Source organism: Herpailurus yagouaroundi, unplaced genomic scaffold, assembly GCF_014898765.1.
Source record: "Herpailurus yagouaroundi ecotype Mexico unplaced genomic scaffold, PumYag 28, whole genome shotgun sequence".
NCBI classification, from domain to species: domain Eukaryota; kingdom Metazoa; phylum Chordata; class Mammalia; order Carnivora; family Felidae; genus Herpailurus; species Herpailurus yagouaroundi.
The window spans coordinates 166,293,803-166,311,091 of record NW_024412376.1 but is presented as its reverse complement, the minus strand read 5'-3'; the positions used below and the strand labels follow the sequence as shown (position 1 = coordinate 166,311,091).

The window sequence follows — 17,289 nt, the reverse complement described above, 5'->3', positions numbered from 1 at the left end:
CCCCCCCCCAGGGGGAGGGGGGAAGGAGGAGGGGAGGAGGGGAGGGGGAGGGGAGGAGGGGGAGGGGGAGGGGGGAAGAGGGAGGGGGAGGAGGGGAGGGGGAGAACGAATAAATGGAGTAAAATGTTAGCAATAACTGAATGCTAGTAAAAGAGTTAAAAGGTGCCATGTCGCAAAGACTCAAGAGCCAGCTGGAGGAGGTGCCCTTGGTCAGAGTTCGGAGTGATCTGAGCCCCAGACCGACGAAGTGCAGCAGTGGTTTGTAGGCGCTTCTGCCGACGGCGGCGGATGGGTGGTTGGGTGCGCGAGCAGATGTAGGTTGACAGACGGAAACAGACGTACATACCCAGACGGACGCCTGGCGGATGGATGGAGGGACTGACGATGGGTGGATGGCGGATGAACGGATGCTTGGCAGGGCAGACCGGAGAGGTGGGACGTCAGTACGGCCACAGGAGCCAACTGGTTAAAATGGGGGAAGTACTGGGTTTGACAATCAACATTTTCCAGCTAACGACCGGATCAGCATCGTTAGTGGATTCGAAGTCTAGGGGGAAACTTTGGTGAGAAGCAGACTCTTGGTCTTCATGTATCTCCCTCGTAGACTGTTCATTAGTTGCGAGGAAATGAAGGGTAATTATACAGCAGACAACTCAGATAATTCCTCGACCGGCTCATCAAAAGTAACCCCCGGCGAGAGGCCTCGTGCGCTCGGGGTGAGGAACCCGGAAAAGATGCATCGTCTGTGTGTCATCACAGCTGAGAACGTACATGGTACATCTAATCATGAGCAAACATCAGAAAACCCCAAACAAGCACCGTTTTATTACGAAAAGCACTGTATTCTCCAAATATGTCAGTGACATAAAAGATAAAAAAAAGACTGTGGGAATGTTCCAGGTGAGAGGGAGCCGACGAGGCAAGACAAATGAACACCCGGTCCTCGATGGTCCCCGGCTAGAGAGGAAGGCCGTAAAGGGCGCTGTTGAGGCAGCCAGTAGGATGGGACCCCAAGTGCTGGCCTGCAGACAGGTGCCACCGCTCTGTGGCCCTGTAAGACCACGGCTCTGTTGTCAGGGGCGAAGGGCCATGAAGCGTGCAACTTGGTCTGAGTCAGTTCAGAAAAGTCATATCCCCCCCCCCCCATACGGAGGGAGAAAGGGAGGGACAGGGAGAGAGGGAGGGAGGGGGAGACAGGGAGGGAGAGACAGAGAGAGAGGAGAGGAGGGAGAGGAGGAAGGGGAGGAAGGGAGGGAGGAGGAAGGGAGGAGGGGGAGGAGGAGAGGGAGGACAAAGGGAGGAGGAGGGGAGAAGGGAGGAGGAGGGGAGGGGGAGGAGGAGGGGAGGAGAGAGAGAACTACTCGGTGGGGTAGAATGTTAGCAATAATTGAATGCAGATAAAAGGTATATGGTGTTCTCTGTACTATTTTTATTCTTGTAACTTTTCTGCAGTTTGAAATTACTTCCAAATGAAATGTTAAAAAAAAAGCAACAACCTGTTCTCCCCCACTGCGAGGTGCTCAGCCATCACACACGCACAAATCTCTGCTGTTTGCGGCCAGCCCGCACCCCCTGCCCAGCAGCCCCTTGCAGGAACCCTTCAGAGAAACCATGCCAGAACTGTCGCAGACATAAGACAACGTGTGTAGCAAACACAGTAATAGTCGGCTGTAATAATAGACCCCTGTGTGTGCACCGCACTCAGCTTATGAAGCGTTTAGCGGACCCCGTGTGACCTTCGCAGCAGTCCTAGCACGCACCCATAATAGGTAAAATTTCGGTGACATAAATTACGCCTTAATAAAGTTGTAAAACAGCTTTAAAAGGCTAGGGGGTGGTTATAATGTTTATTTTGCTGGGCTGTGCTAAGAATGAAGCGGAATCAGAGAGTCACAAGCTTTGGGAATTCTAAAACAGGGTCTCCAACTGTGGTGCCTCAGTCCCCGGGGGTCAGAATCAGCCAGGGAGCTTGTGAATGGCAGGTTCCTGGGCACCGACCCCGATCTCGGGGTGGGGGGGGGGAGGGGCTGGGAAGGTGGAGACAGAGGCGCCCCTGCTTCGCACCCAGGGGGCCTGGCCGTTCTCCCAGAGAGCCGGGCTGGGGCTCAGGACGCACACGGCCTGCGTTCCGGGCGCGGCTCACGTCCCTCGTTTCCAGATCTCCCCACTGAGAAAGTGGTGCCGGCCAGCAGAGGCCCCTCGGAGCTGGGTGCCCGCCCCGCAGGGTCCAGGACCCCTGGCATCCCCGGTGGGGGGCTGTCACGGGGTCATGCTCACATACCCTTCCAGGCAAGGAGACTGAGGCCGAGGACAATGTAGTGGCGGAGGCGGAACGCAGTCTCCACCGGGCGTGACCCCAAGCCCTGCTCGCGCGAACCAGCAAGCCTGCCTTCACAATGAATGAAGGGGTCGTACCTGTGACCTTGCGTCTCCCACCAGCAAAGGTTTTTGAGCAGGGAGCCCCAAGTTTGGCAGACTTTCATGTACCAAACAGCACTTTCTGGGTGGTAAGCAGCAACATCCGAAACGAAGGTGCTTTCCTTTACAAAAAAAACGTAACCTGTGGGGCGCCCGCGGGGCTCAGCCGGTTAAGCGTCTGACCCTAGTTTTGGCTGAGGTCATGATCTCATGGTCATGGGTTGGAGCCCCGCATCAGGCTCTATCCTGACTGTGCGGATCCTGCTTGGGATTCTCTCTCCTCCCTCCCTCTCTTTGTCCCTCCCTGCTTGTGTGTGTGTGTTTTTTTTCTCTGTCTCTCTCAAAAAGATAAAATAAACTTAGAAAAATAAAAGGAAATGTGAACTAGGACCAAGGTCCAGTGTAGAGAGCCCCTTGTCCCTGGAAATGGGGTACAGACTGAGAGGGGGCTGTCACTCAATGCACCTTCTTGGGGGACCAGGAGCTAAACCATTGGTGGATGTGCTCCTGGGCCAGGGTTTAGTGTGAAAAGCAGTTCGCTCGCTACTGTGGCTACCGAAAGGCAGCCTTCAGACAGCACACACACGCACACATCGGGGAGCACACACGCACGCACGTTGGGGAGCACACGCGCGCACACGACAGGGAGCGTGCACGACAGGGAGCACGCACACGCACATCAGGGGCACGCACACGTCCGGGAGTATGCGCACGCAACCGGGGGCACATGCACGCACACGTCGGGGAGCACGTACACGCACACGTCCAGGGGCACGTGCACGCAATCGGGAGCACACGCACGCACATGGGGGGGCATGTGCACGCACACGTCCGGGAGCATGCGCACGCAATTGGGGGCATGCACACGTCGGGGAGCTCACGCGCGCACGCGTCCGGGAGCACGTGCACGCGCACACACGCACGCACACACACTCAGTGACCCCGTCAGGTGGAGCTCCCTGACAGGCGGCGTCTGAACAGCACCCGGGAAGCAGCGGGGCCCCCGGAACCGGCTGCGGCACCGCTCTGGGCCGCCGGCAGGTCCGGGTTTGCTGCGCGCACGGTGCCGGTAAGAGCTGGGGTTTCCACTGGAGCTTTTGGTGCTGGGTCCCAGCCCCCTGACCACCGTCCGGCCACCAGGCGGGGGCCCCGCAGGCCATCCCGGTCAAGATGCAGCGGCAAATGCAGACGTGCAAAGGGAGGGGCGTTACTGAGCCTCCAGACACAGGCGGGTGAGGCCACCGCCCGTTGCTGCCACGCGCCACCGGGACGTCTCCTGGGGCTGACGGTGGGCGGCACGCCATGGCCTTTCCGAGCGGTGCTGGTGGCGCGCCTCGTGTGTGTCTAACGGTGCTCCACCCCGGCGGTGCTCCCAGCAGCCTGCAGAGGTACTGCCGTGGCCGGAGTGTCTGTGTCCCCAAATTCACATTGAAATCCCGGCCCCCGGTGCAGTGGTGTTAGGACGCTGGGCCTGCGGGAGCTGCTTGGGTCGTGAGGGTGGAGCCCCATGGTGGGATCAGTCCCTGTGAAAGATGCCCCAGGGCGCCCCCCACCCCTCCGTCTTCTGGGGACTCAGCCAGAAGGTGCTCTAAGCCAGGAAGAGGGTCCTCACCAGGCCGTGACCTCACCACGCTGACGCCTTGACCCTGGACCTCCAGCTTCCAGAACTGGGAGCGAGAAGCGTCTGCTGTATGTAAACCGCCCGGCCTGTGCTGTTTTGTCACAGCGGCCTGGACGGCCTGAGGTCCCATCACAGATGATCCCTCCAGGTCACACGGCCCTCACGTTGGGCAAGAGGGTCCGGAGCACAGCCGTGGATTTCACCGCCTGGGGGTCCAGGATGTAGGAGGGCATTTCCCTGCGTCCCTTGTGGCTCCGGCTGTAGAAAGAGCCAGCCGGTCCAGCCAGACCCTCTGGGGTTCCTGTCCCGCCTCCGGCTCTTCCTGGGGTGGCTCCATTGCTCTGTGCTTTCGTTTCTTCCACACGGAGGGGGCGACAGTGACTATCTTGGAGGATGGCTGAGCAACCGAGATCACGTAGGTGGAAGGTCCGGGCCTCAGCGGGTCGTCCAAAACGTGACTCCCCCAGAAGCCCCCGTTATGGTCCCCGCAGGAAGGGAAGGCTTCCCCAGCGCCTGTGCCCTGCTAATTGAATAAATATTCATCTGTGTTGAGTATGGAAGCGCAGTGGTTTCCATGGATACTCACTCCTAATGGCTTAATTAGACGGGAGCACGGGTTTTCCGAGGCCCGCGCACATCCCGGTGCCGATGCGAGCACCCCCACCCGGCAGGGCCGGTCCTTGCTGACTTCTCTCTGGAAACAGCAGAGAGAGGGTGGCCTGTGGGCCCTGGGGCGGGGGGGGGGGGGGGGCGGCTCACAAACGGAAGTCGGTTCCTCCCCTAGTGGCTTTGGTCATGCCTTCGCTGAACGAGTCGCCGGGACCTAAGCACCTGCACCGTCCTGGACGCCGTCTGCCCTGGCTGGTTTCCACCGTGCAGCCCTGTGTCACCCGCTGGGAGTGTGGGGTGCAGAACCCAGGCCCCTGTGGCCACTGCCCTGGCTGCCCTCCAGAGCCGTGGGGTTTCGGGGTGTGGGGGCCCCACCCTGAGCCCTGGGTACTAGCTAAGGGGCATCAGGACGTGGCACCCCGTCTGGTTCTGGCCTTTCTCCTTGACCTGCCCCGGGTCCTCACGCTCTCAGATTCTCTGTTCGTCTCCCAGCTGACACCACATACGCTGTGTGTCCCTGCTATTCAGGGAAAGTCGTTAAGGACGTAACGGGCAGGGTCAGGAGGGTGCGGGAAAGCAGGGCGCTGTTGCCCCGTGGAGGCATCACCAGGAAGGCAGGCCCGCGACCCTGCCCACCGGTGCCCAGGGAGCAGGTCGGGGCCACGCCCCTCCGCGGCTCACCTCCCCTGAGAACTTGACCTCAGCAGCCACGTCCAACCAGAGACCTGCCGGCCTTGACCTCCATCCGCCCCCCGCCCCTCAGGGAATAAGGGGGAGGCACGAGGGGCCCGTGGGGCAGGCGGTTTCGGGAACCTTCCGAGCCGGCGGGGCGCACCGGCCAGGGCGCTCAGCTCGGCCGCAGGGAGGGGAGGCCGGCGGGCAGCGAGTGGGGCGAACGACGAAGGCTGGGCTGCAATTGAGAGGCTCCGCCGAGTGGAGCACAGATGTGGGGAGATGGCACCCCGATCCCCAATCCCTCCTGACAGGCCAGCCCCCCGGGGGCCCCCTCCCCCGCTTCCTCACGGCTTCAAGTGCATTTGCTGTGTCTAAGTAAGCAGCATGAGGTTGCAGCCAGGATGCGCCCGTGAGCACAGAGTCCTCCGCGGGGGATGCTCCTCTGCAGAGTTGGTCATCGAGCCCAAGCGACAAGGGCCGGGACCGTCTCAGGACCCGAGCAGGGGGCTCTGGCGGCCGGGGTCTACCTCCTTTGTCCCAGCTGATCCTCCCAGGTGCCCACACAGCAGCCGTTCTCCGCCGGGAGTTGACAGCCAGGTCCTCCACGCGGGTGCCCGCAGGTGGCTGTGCCGGGGAGGGGGTAGGAGAGCCGGGCCCCCTGTTGCCTGGAAGCGCCCTTCGTAGGGCCACTGGGAGCAGGGGATTGTGCGTGCAGAGGGAGGACGACGGGGGAGCTGGGGCAGGGCCGGGTCTCGAAACATGCGGGTAGGGCAGGGTTCTTCCTCGGGCTCCTTGTTGGCTCACTCGTCACTCAGTCACCGATGCATCCATAGGTCCTTCTGAGGGATCCCACCGGTGCTGAGCCTGGGGTGTCGCAGGCGAAGCAACCCGGGTGTCTGCCCTGAGGAGCCCTGGGCACGTGGAGAGGCACCCAAGAGAAAGAGATGATGAGGCCTGGCCCCCACGCAGGGTCTTGGCAGCCCTCAGGAGCCCCAGGAGGGCTTCCTGGAAGAGGCGGCTGCTGATTTCGACAGACGGGGGGAGAGTGAGCTGTGAAGTCATGGCAGGAAGGGTGCACACACGTGAAGGCATGCAGGTGGGGAGGCACAGGGGCGGTTAGGGAAACGCAGAGCAGTCCCTGGGCAGAAGGGAGCGTGTCAGGCCAGGAGAGGTGAGGGGTTGCAGGTGCCAAGCACACTGCCAGGTGAGTTCAAGGTGTGGGTGTGCGCTCCCTGCTGCCGTCATGGCCTCAGGGACGGTCCCTCCCGGCCATCAGGGAGGCTGGAGGGGAGGCGCAGCCTGGTCTGGCTCAGGGCAGCTGCCACTGGTGGCCAATGCTGGTGAGGCTGAGAACCCAAGGCCAGGCCATCACGGGGGGAGGGGGGTGGCGCCCACATCAGCAGCTTGGGACCCGGTGACTCTCCAGTCCCACCAAGGGGACCAGCCTGCAGGGGCGGGGCTTCGGTATGTCGCCCCCTCCTGGACACCAGCTCACCCTGCAACCACGCCGAGCGAATTTCCAAAGCACACCTGGTTTCCCTCTTAAGCAGCCCCGCGTCTGGGCCATTTAATTTATCAACACCCGGAGCCCAGGGCGAGGCTGCCAAACCCCCAGGGCCGCACGCAGGGCTTCTTCCTGTTATTCTCGGCTGTTCTGGAGTCGGGAAGTGCGCTTTCTCCGTGAGGCAAAGCAGGTCCGCTTCCTCCCCGAATTCATGTATTTTTTTCTGCTGTGATTGAAACAGTATTGGCAGCGAGGCATCTAATTACTCCTCTTTCCTGGACACTGAACGATAACACGTCCCGTCGATACAAACCTTCTGTGACAGTCAAACACGGTTTCCCAGGGCAATTCCCACGATCGCTGCAGTGAGAAGGACTTCGGTTTTAATTTTTTTTTTCAACGTTTTTATTTATTTTTGGGACAGAGAGAGACAGAGCATGAACGGGGGAGGGGCAGAGAGAGAGGGAGACACAGAATCGGAAACAGGCTCCAGGCTCCGAGCCATCAGCCCAGAGCCCGACGCGGGGCTCGAACTCACGGTCCCCGAGATCGTGACCTGGCTGAAGCCGGACACTTAACCAACTGCGCCACCCAGGCGCCCCAGGACTTTGGTTTTAAAATGGTTTCTCTAAGCGCAATCCCAGAGCTGCTGCTGTCTGCCAGATCTCTTGTCTGGCTCCGGTTCTGAAAATGTCTTTGCACCGTGTGTTCCCGCAGGATAGTGCTCGAGGGCCCTGCCTACCGAGGACTTCCTGAGCTGGGACAGTCAGAGCCAGGCCACTCTTTCAGAGGGTAAACTGAGGCCTAGAGTGTGGCAAAGTGCAAAGGTTACAGAGCATAAGGTGACAGCCAGGAGTTCAGGCACTGGACGCATAGAGACATGGAGACGCATTGGTGACAGTGATCAGCACAGCAAGTGGCTTGGGTTCAAATCCCAGCTGTATCTCCACCTTCTCCACCCCCACCCTGACCCCCTCCCCACCCCAACCCTGATCCTGCCCTGCAGCCTTCCCAGCCCCCATTCTGACCCCCACCCTGACCCTAATCCTAATATGAAATTGACCCTGAACCTAATCTTGATCCAGACCGCTTTTGGAATATTGACTCTGACCCCCAAATTAACCATAACCCAGTCCAACACAAATTCTGTTTACAAACTTAACCCCAACGCAAATCTAACTCATACTGGTCCTGACCCCCAAGGAAATCCTAACCCCAAACTTAATCTCCACCCCAGCCCCATGCCCTGCAGAGCAGAGGAGAGCACGCCCGTTCTGGAGAGTTCCGCGTCCCGGGCAGGTTCTGGCACCAGGAGTCTGTCCGCTGACGGATCCCCTGTTCCTGGCCCCCCAAGCTCTGCTCAGGTATTTGTCAGGTCACCTGGTGACTGGCAGGCACAGACATCACGGAGGGTTGGTGTGCACCCCTGCTCAGCAGCTCTCCCCCAGGGAGGCCTTGTCCTGTCCTGGGCAAATCTGATTCTCCCCATTTGCTAGATGAAGAGACCGAGGGTCTGTGGGGACGCAGCAGCACCACAGCTGGGCTGTGCAAGGCGGCAGGGACTTCTGCGTGCTGCCCGGGGCCAGGTTCCATGGGGGCTGCAGGCTCAGACTGTGGAGGTCCGTGACCGGGCCCGTCGTTGGGGCCTGTCTCACTGTCGCAGACCAGCCCGTCAGGCTGCAGGTTTGGGGGGCCCAGAGGCTCACACGGGCTCAGAGCACTGACTTAGTTTCCCCATGGCTGCCGCGGCCAAGTTCCACCAGCCGTAGCTTCAATGATAGAAATGTCTTCTCTCCCAGCTCCGGGAATTCTGACATTAAAGGTGTGGGCGGGGCCACCTCCCCTGGCGGGTCCAAGGGGAAGACCCTTCCCCCGTCTTCCAGATCCTGGGGCTCCCAGGGCTCCTGGACTCGTGGCCGAACTGCTCTGTCTCTGTCCATCTCATGTGTCCCTCCCTGTGCATCTCTTCGTGTAAGGACACCAGCCATTTTGAGTTAGGGCCCACCCGGGTCCAGGGTGACCTCAGCGAGCCTGGGCCCTGTTTCCAAATAGGGTCACTCTCCCAGGTTTTGGGGGTTAGCACATGGATGTTATCTTTTGGGGAATACAGTTCAACCCATAGCAAACACACGGCTTCTTCCCTGTCTTAATTAGATGCCATCAGGAAGCAATTTAGACATTTCACATGAAAATCCAGATCTCTGTCCGCCTCCAGCGTGAGAACTTGCAGGGTGGGGGAGGGGGAGACATCCCCTCCCGCTGGGGCATTCTCCGTGGGCTCACCCCACCCCGCCCAGCGCGCTTCCTGCTGGGCCCCGGGGACACTGCAGCTGGGGCCCTCGGATCTGGCCCGATGGTTCTCAGCTGCGTGATTATGACCCCAGAGGACCCCTGGAAGTTTCTGAGGACATTTCTGGTCATCACAACTGGTGTGTGTGGGAGGGGGGGGGGGGGGGGGGCGCAGGGTTGCTCCTGGCATTAGTCAAAAGAGTCCAGGGATGCTGCTAATCATGCTGGAATTCACAGGCTGGCACCCACAACAAAGCGGCTTCCAGCCGCAAACGTCAACAGTTCCCAGGTTGGAAACACACTGCGTTTATCTTGGCATATGGCTGCCCTGTGAAAGACTACATTTCCCAGCCTCCCTTGTAGTAGGTATGGCCACGTGACCACATTCTGCCCAATGGGGTGTCAGCATAGGGCTGTGTGCGGCTTCCAGACGAGGTCGCCCTGTGTTGGGAAGACCGTGTCTCTCCTGGCCGAGAGCTGACCCTGGGTGTTATGGCAGAATGGCCCCAGCCAGACCAGCCGACCAAGACCTGGAGGTGGGAGCTGCCTGCTGGGGACAGCCGGGGAGAGGGTGCAGGGCACCCGCCGAGCAGGACCCAGACTCGCGTGGGGGAGAGATCGCTCCCACCTGGGCTGCTTTGTTACAGCAGCACTGCCTGTATCGTGACTCACAGTCCCGAATCTCGGGCCGGCCCCAAATTCCTGGTTTAAATCAGAGCCTCTTCTGGGAAGGGAAGAGTCAAGAATGAAACAGAGCAGACCTTGCCGAGCCCGAGCTCACGGGGTCCAGGTTCGAAGACCAACATTCCGGTGCTCCGGCCCGTGGCACGCCCTGCGGGGCCCGCCCGCCCGCTTTCCGGAAACACTCGGAATCGGGGTCAACGTAGGAAGCTGGGGGGACTTCACAGGGCCAGGCTGAACGCGTCCAACTCTTTGCTTATTTTCCCAGACACATCAGGGCTCTTCTGCATTTTCTGAACACTCTGAAAAAAGAATCGAAGCCCAACCAACCAACCAAACAAAATCTCTGAACTCCATCTGGCTCCGCGGCACGTGCCTGCTACGATCAGATTCACAGATCGCGGGCGCGAACTTGCTTCCATTTAATTAGCCATTTCCTCCAGGTATGTTCCCCGAGTGCTACGTGGGGGCAACTGCGATACAAGGGTTGGGGAGACAGGCTTCGCGAAGGAGAGTGGGGGGCCCTTAGCGAAGGCAGGGGTGCCGCACTCAGTACCGGCACCGGCGTGGGCACCTGCCCCACTCCGTGCAGCCCCGGCAGAGAAATAGACACACTCAGGAGAGGAGGCCGCGCCCCCGGCTCCTGTAGCCTCTGGTTACAGTTAAGGACAGAATCTCACCCCTACCTCCTTCTCTGCACACGCCTGGTGCTCAGCAGGGGAGAGGCAGGAGGGCAGAGCGGACCCTACCTGGCTTGCTGAGAAGCCAGGCTGGGCGCTGCCTGGGCCTCAACGGTCTTGACTATAAAGCAAGAATACGAATGCCTATCTTGTGGAGGTGTTTGTTCGTTCATTCATTCATTCATTCATTCTCCAAACACCTACAGGCTCTGTTTTCATTTCCTCTCGTTGCAGGAACGAAGGATCGGAAACTTAGCTGTGTTACAAGAACACACATTATTTATTATCTTACAGTTCTGCACGCCGGAAGTTTACAATGGGTTGGCAGGGCTGGCTCCTGGAAGCTCCAGGGGAGAACCTGTTTCCTAGGTCTTTTCCAGCTTCTAGAGGCGTCCGCGGGCCCGAGCCGGCGGCCTCTTCCTCCTGTCCCCAGCCTTCTGCTTCCGATAGCACATCTGCTCCTGCGCTGACCCCCTGGCCTTTCTCCTTCACTTAGCGGGATCCTTGTTACTACCTTTAGGGTCCGCTCTGGGATAATATTCCAGCTCACGGTCCTCAACTTAGTCCCATCTGCAAGGTTCCTTTGCCGTGTCAGGTCACATGGGCCGAGGTTGGGGCCGTTAAGGCGCAGACATTTTGTCTACAACAGACTGGCACAGTGATTCTCAGAGGAGGCAGCAGGGGGGTGTGGACAGCAACTCAGGACACGGTCAGCCCCAAGCTGTCCAACCTGCTCTCAAGGGGCTTAGCGAGGCCCCTTAGCATCCCCTCCGTAGGAAGCCTGGCCAAGGGAGGCTCCCGGGTGGGTTCCCTTAGAGGCTCCAGAACCCGCATGAAGGACCCCGGCTCTCCCCGCTGTGGTTACCACCCTTATCTCGAGCTCCTCGGGTCCCAAGGGCTGCCTGCTCTGGGCCTCACACCCTGCACCTGCAGGAAGAAAGGCATTTGGCCCCTGTGTACATCTCCTGCTTGTCACCAGGGAGGTGATATTGGCCGGGACTGGCCGTGCGGCCCCTCCTCCAGCCAATGGAGAAGGGAAATGGGTCCCTCACAACAGGCTGTGCAGCATCACGACCTTCCCCTCAGTGCTGGGAGGGGCCCTCTTTCCTGGGCACATCGCCGTTCCCCCACAGAACCAACCGGGTACATGGGTGTATCTGTCATCAAGGCTGTGTAACAAACTACCACTAATGGGCCAGCTTAAAACAACACGCGTTGTTATCTCACAGTGTCCACGGGCCAGGAGTCCAGGTACAGGTTAAATGGGTCCCCTGCTCAGGGTCCAGAGTCCGAGATGGAGGTGTCAGCTGAGGCCCAGTCCTGCCCTCCCCAAGCTCCTCCAGTTTCCGGTAGAATTCAGTTCTCTGAGGTCATCCCTGTTCGCTCTGGTTGCCGTGTGCCAGGGACCACTCTCAGCAACTAGAGGCCTCCTCAGATCCTGTCTCTGGACCCCTTCTCATGATACTGCTTCATCTTAGAGGCCGGCAGGACATCTCTGAGGCCTCAGCACCCTTCCAAGGGCTCACCTGATCAGGTCAGGCCCACCCAGCACATACTCCTCAGCCTTCTTTTTGGACAGGCTGCTACCTTCTCACCTCCAGCCTGGGCTGAGCCCCTACTTCCTCCAGAACGTTCTCCCTGAGCCCCCTCAGGCCCTACCACTTCTTCCCCCATCTGGCATCTCCCAGGTAGTCACTGCCTGTGCCTCGTTCCCTGTGCCTCGTTCACCGTGCTGCCTGAGGAGCGCCCTGCTCTCCACAGCCAACGGGCCCTGTCCACCCTGGGCACGAAGTGGGTGCCTAGTAGATGCCTCTTCAACAGATGCCCGATCTCCAGAAAGGGATACAGGGGGCCAGACCGGAAAACCCGCCCCCGGAGGGGAAGGGGAGGGTCCTCTGCTAGGCAGGCAGACTCGTGGACGGGGTCACTCTGGGACTCAAATGCTCCGCCTTCAGGCCTCAGCCTGGGGGTCACTCCCGAGACCCCTTCCAAGCCCCCCACCCCCAACACCAAGGCCATTGGTTGGGGCAAGGCCGAGGCAAAAGCCAGTGGGAGCCCAGCAGCATAATGGTGTGCTGGAGGGGAGCCACGCTGTCCCAGGCTCGTACCCACGTATAGTCCCGAGCAAGGCCCCAAAGAGCGTGAACGGGCCTCACCATCCATGGACCGTTCAGGACAGGCCTGGCCTGGGGGAGACGCTCCCTAATGGTGGCTGCTGCGCGTGCTGCTGATGGCTGGGGCCTGGGTGCAGCCGCCGAGGGCAGGAGGGTGGCCAGGGTGGGCTCTGGACCTCGAAGCTTCACAAGGAGGCCAAGGGCCTGGCCAGGGGTGGGGGTGGGGGGGCTCCTAGGAGCCCAGCGCTGGCGTGCTGGAGCCGTGCCCTCCACCCGCTCAGGTGTGTGGCAAGAGCACAGGCGACAGCAGGTGCTCCGGGCCCAGGGATCAGCAAGAGGCAGGCGATGGCAGACGCGGCCCGGGACCCTGCGGTGAGCAGGCCCCGGGCTAAGAGCCCCGGACCTTTGTCCCGAGAGCCTGCACACCAGCCCCAGGGGCGGGACTTTGTTACTGCTATCGCAGACCGAGGAGGCTTGGAGAAGAAGGGAGATTTCCCAAGGGCACATGGGGACACCTGGTCAGCCCGACCCTAGAGTGCAGATGTGAGGCCAGGCCTAGGAGGGCCTTGAATGCCAGGCTCAGGCATGTGGACAGCGGCAAGCCCCAGAGGGAGCGCCCCGTCAAGCCTGGAACCAGACGGCAGAGGGGCAGGCCGGAGGCAGAGGAGCCGTGAGAGGCTTGTGCAGCAGCAGGGATGGGGACAGGCATTAGCCTGAGCTCCAGCAGGCCCCGGGCTGAGGGAAGTACACAGCTGGCGCCTAATAAGACATGCTGACCCGCTGCTTTGATCTAGTACACTCATTGCAAATCAAAGACAGTCCCTGAAGCAGCTCTTTCTCCAGAGGGCCCTCTGCCAGGTCTGTAAGAACTCAGCTGGGCCAAATCCATCAATTGGATCAATATCGCAATGGAGTTGGTCTGCGGGTGAGTGCACGGAGAGCCGGGCCCCGGGCCAACGGATCCAGGCCGTGTTCTAACAAGACAAAGCGGTTCTAGAATCCTTCAGGGAGGGGCAGGCAGAGAAGCAAGTTCGTTTTTCCCTGCCCGTCTTTAAAAATGAAATTTCAAATCAACACGGGGGGCGGGAGGGGTCTTCAGCTCAGCTCGAAGGAGGAGACCAGTCCTCTCGGCCTGGAGACGGGAAGCCAAGCCAGTTTCCCTGTGCTGCTGCATCTGCGGGAGGGGTGGATGGGGCTCTTCTTCCTGCCTCCAGCCCTTCCCTCCCCTGTGGGCACCGAGCAAACAGACCAGATGCAACGCCCACTTACAGGAGCTCACAGCCAAGTGGGGCAGAGCTGGCGTGAACCTTACAAGCAGCTGGTCCGATACCCCCACCTCACAGATGGGAAAACTGAGGCCCAGGGAGGCAGGGGGTTCTCCTGCTGCCAGACGGCAAGTCAGTGTTGAGCGGGAGCTGGGGTCCACATCCAACGTCGGCGGCCTCCACAGGGCGGCGGAGGCAGAAAGGGGCCGCTGGGTGGGGGGCACGGGGGTCTGGCGCAGGCAGCTCCCGGGTGAGGCCCCGCTGTGCTAGGCCGGCAGCACCTCCACGGAGCTCGCGGCAGGCGACCAGCAGGCCCGAGGCGCGAGGAGGGCGTCGGGGCCTTTGTGGGATTCCTGACCTCAGCCTCCACCCTTCGCCCCCATGCCTCCACCAGCTTTCTTCTTTTTTTCGTGTTTCTTTCTTTTTCAGAGCGCACAAGCAGGCGAGGGGCAGAGACAGGGGGACGGAGGATCCGCCGCGGATTCTGTGCTGACAGCGGCGAGCCGGGCGTGGGGCTTGAACTCACGAACCGCGAGATCTTGACCTGATCCGAAGACAGACGCTCAACCGATGGAGCCGGCCAGAGGCTCCCTCCACCAGCTGTGACGGAGCTCCCCCTGTGAGCCGGGAGCTGGGCCCTGCAGCGGGCGGGGGAGACACGGCCCCGCTCTCAGGAGCCCACGGTTGAGGGGCACGGCCCGACGGCCCGCCCCTGATGGCGCACACGGAGGCCAGCAAAGGGGCTCCTGATCTAGCCTGGGAGCTCAGGGAGGCCTCCTGGAGACCCGTGCCACACACTTTTAAGGAAGAGAAGAGCCCTGGGGGTAGACAAAGAGAAGGGTTGCCAGCCTGGAGAGCACATGCCAAGGGCCAGACTCCGCGGCGGGCGGTGACAGATGGGCTCGCGGCCCGGAGCGGGTGGGCCGCAGAGCCACGTGAACGAGCTGGGCAGAGGTGACCCGCCGAGGGGGCACAGTCTGGCCCGAAACCCAGGAAGAGCTGCCTGCGACGGGGTGTCCCGACACGGCCCCCCACGGCCTAGGAGGGTGAGCGGGGACCCCCGGCACCTGTGCGCATGCATCTGTGTGGGGGTGAAGCACGTGTGCACGCATGCGTGCAGGAGTCTGTACGCACACGCACGTGTGCGTGGACACACGCCTACACACAAGTGAGGCGTGCACGAACGTACGTGCATGCACGCATGTAACGCACGTACCTGATTTTACGCAGGTGTGTGGATGTGTGTGGCCCAGTACATATGTGTGCGTGAACTCGTGCATGCACAGTGTGTGAACACGTGGGCATACACACGTGTGCTCGTGCATGCCTGCTTGTGGGAATATGTACGCGTTTGTGCATGCACGCATGGATAGTTACGTGGGCGTACTGCTGTCATTTACACGGGCGTGTGGACGCACGTGTGTGCATGCAGCATGCACGGATGCGCGTGCGTGTGTACGTGGCCATGCAAGCCTAGGCGTGCACAGAAATGTGTGCACACGAATGTGTGTGTGTACATGAGCGTACGGGTATGTGTGTGCATGAATGTGTGTGTGCATCCACACCCGTGTGCGGGGAGGCGGTTCAAAGAGACAAGCCCCCCTCCGCCAGGGCTGAGCCACTCGTGGGACACAGGCCAGGCGTGCACCCAGCAGGCGTGCCTCCAGATTCCTTCTCCCAGCCGCTAGGGCCCAGGACCCCACGTCCAAAGGCTGCGTGGGCCTGGTAGGACCAGCCTTTCCCTTCTGGGCCCCGCTCATCCTGGTTAGGACGAAGGCACCTGTGCCTTGGCGGCCCCGAGATGCTTTACTTCTGGGATTTTCCTTCTTCGATGTCCCACACCTGCCCCCGACGCCCCCACCCCCTCTCCCAGTGCAGCCTGAATCCTTACACACCCTCCCTGATATCCCTCTGGGTCCCTGATACCCCTCTGGGTCCCAGGCCTGGCCACGAGCGGCCCATCGGACGGTCTTTCCAGGCGCACGCCGTTTTGCTCGCTGTAGGGTGATGGAGAGCAGTCTGTCAAGCGCCCAGTTTTCAGCGTCGGGGTAAGAGGCCTCTCCAGCTCCTTTCTGAACAGCTGAGGTCCCCGGGGCTCCCGTGCACACAGGCAGGCCTGCACTGGCGCCGCCCTGAGGCCCAGCCGAGGACTCTTCAGGGGACCCAGCTCCCCTCTCCCCCTCCGCCCTGGGTCCAGGCCCCCGGGGAGGTGCTTGGTCCCGGGTTGTGCCAGGGAGATGTTGCCAGCGGTCCTGAGGTCAGAAGGCCAGCCAGGCGTCCCCAGGGGCCTGAGTCACTGGGCCGGCCAGGCACTCCGGATGTCCCCAGCCTGGCCTGGAGAGTCGCTTCCTGGGCAGCGGGAAGTCCTGTTTGTTTCGGGCCCCAGGTGCTCCGCATCCTTTTCCCTCCAAGTTCTTTGTGCCAGGCTGACCCTGAATATGAACTCATGAGGTGGCCACTGCAGCCAGGACCCTGGATGTCCTGACAGCCCCAGGCGTCCCCCAAAGTGCCTCTCACAAGAGGAGAACCCCTCAGGCTCTGGAGGAGGCCCACGTGGCCAGCGAGCTGCTGATGGTGGGAGACAGCTCTCCAAAACCTGCATCCGACCCCTGCCGCTTCTCTTTCTTGGCTCCTCCTCTGCCCCCCCAACCCCCACCTCTAGGACAAAGCCCATCTCCCTGCCCCATGGGGGCTTCTCACTTCCCAATAACCCTCCTTCATGCTCCAAGTGCAGCTCAGAAGTCACCTCCTCCAGGAAGCCTTCCCTGACAACTCCACTCCCAGCCTAGGGGAAGAGCTCCAGGGCACTGACAGCATTCACTGGCCGTCTCAGGGTGTGGCACTGCCCGTCCCAGACGGTGGAGGGCCCTGCACGGACAAGGGCCGTTGCACTTGACGACGGAGGAGGCACTGGTGTGGGTCTGCCCTCCAAGCGCCCTCCGGGCCTCCAGGACCGGGAGGCCCTTTCACAGGGAAGGTGGCTTTCTACCTTCCCTGGGCCGCGTGCCTCTCACATGCCGTCATGGCTTTGCTCCCCCAAAGTGCATAAGTGCCCAGGATTGGGAAGGGAGGTCTGGCCCTTCCTGGGCAGTCCCCCAGTCCAGAATCTCTGATTTCCGGCCTGGCCCTGGCCTGACCCCCTCCTCCTCCGTGTAAGGAGGCTAACGAGGATGCTGGGGCGCCCAGGGAGCCTCTCTGCTAAGACACCCGTGCTCTCCTACATGGGCCCTGTGAGCCTTCCCAGGGCTCAGAGGACTGAGAAGCAGCCCCCGAGGCCATGCACATTTCCAGGCATCACTAAGGGAGACACTCTAATCCTTCCCTGCGACCACTTCTGGAACCCAAAGGCATGACACTCCGGCCCCCCCCAGCCACAGGAATGACCCCAGCCCTCCCATCTGAGGATGCAGGGAGCGCGGCCAGGTGCTTTTCC

At 61.0% G+C, this 17,289-nt stretch overlaps 1 long non-coding RNA gene across 1 annotated transcript; it reads left to right on the top strand.

Annotated features, from left to right (window-relative positions):
• Positions 1 to 9,537: 9,537 nt before the first annotated feature.
• Positions 9,538 to 10,624, top strand: LOC121034668 (uncharacterized). Its single transcript, XR_005792568.1, has 2 exons — positions 9,538 to 9,652; positions 10,075 to 10,624. It is a non-coding gene; the product is annotated as an uncharacterized LOC121034668 (long non-coding RNA).
• Positions 10,625 to 17,289: the final 6,665 nt, after the last annotated feature.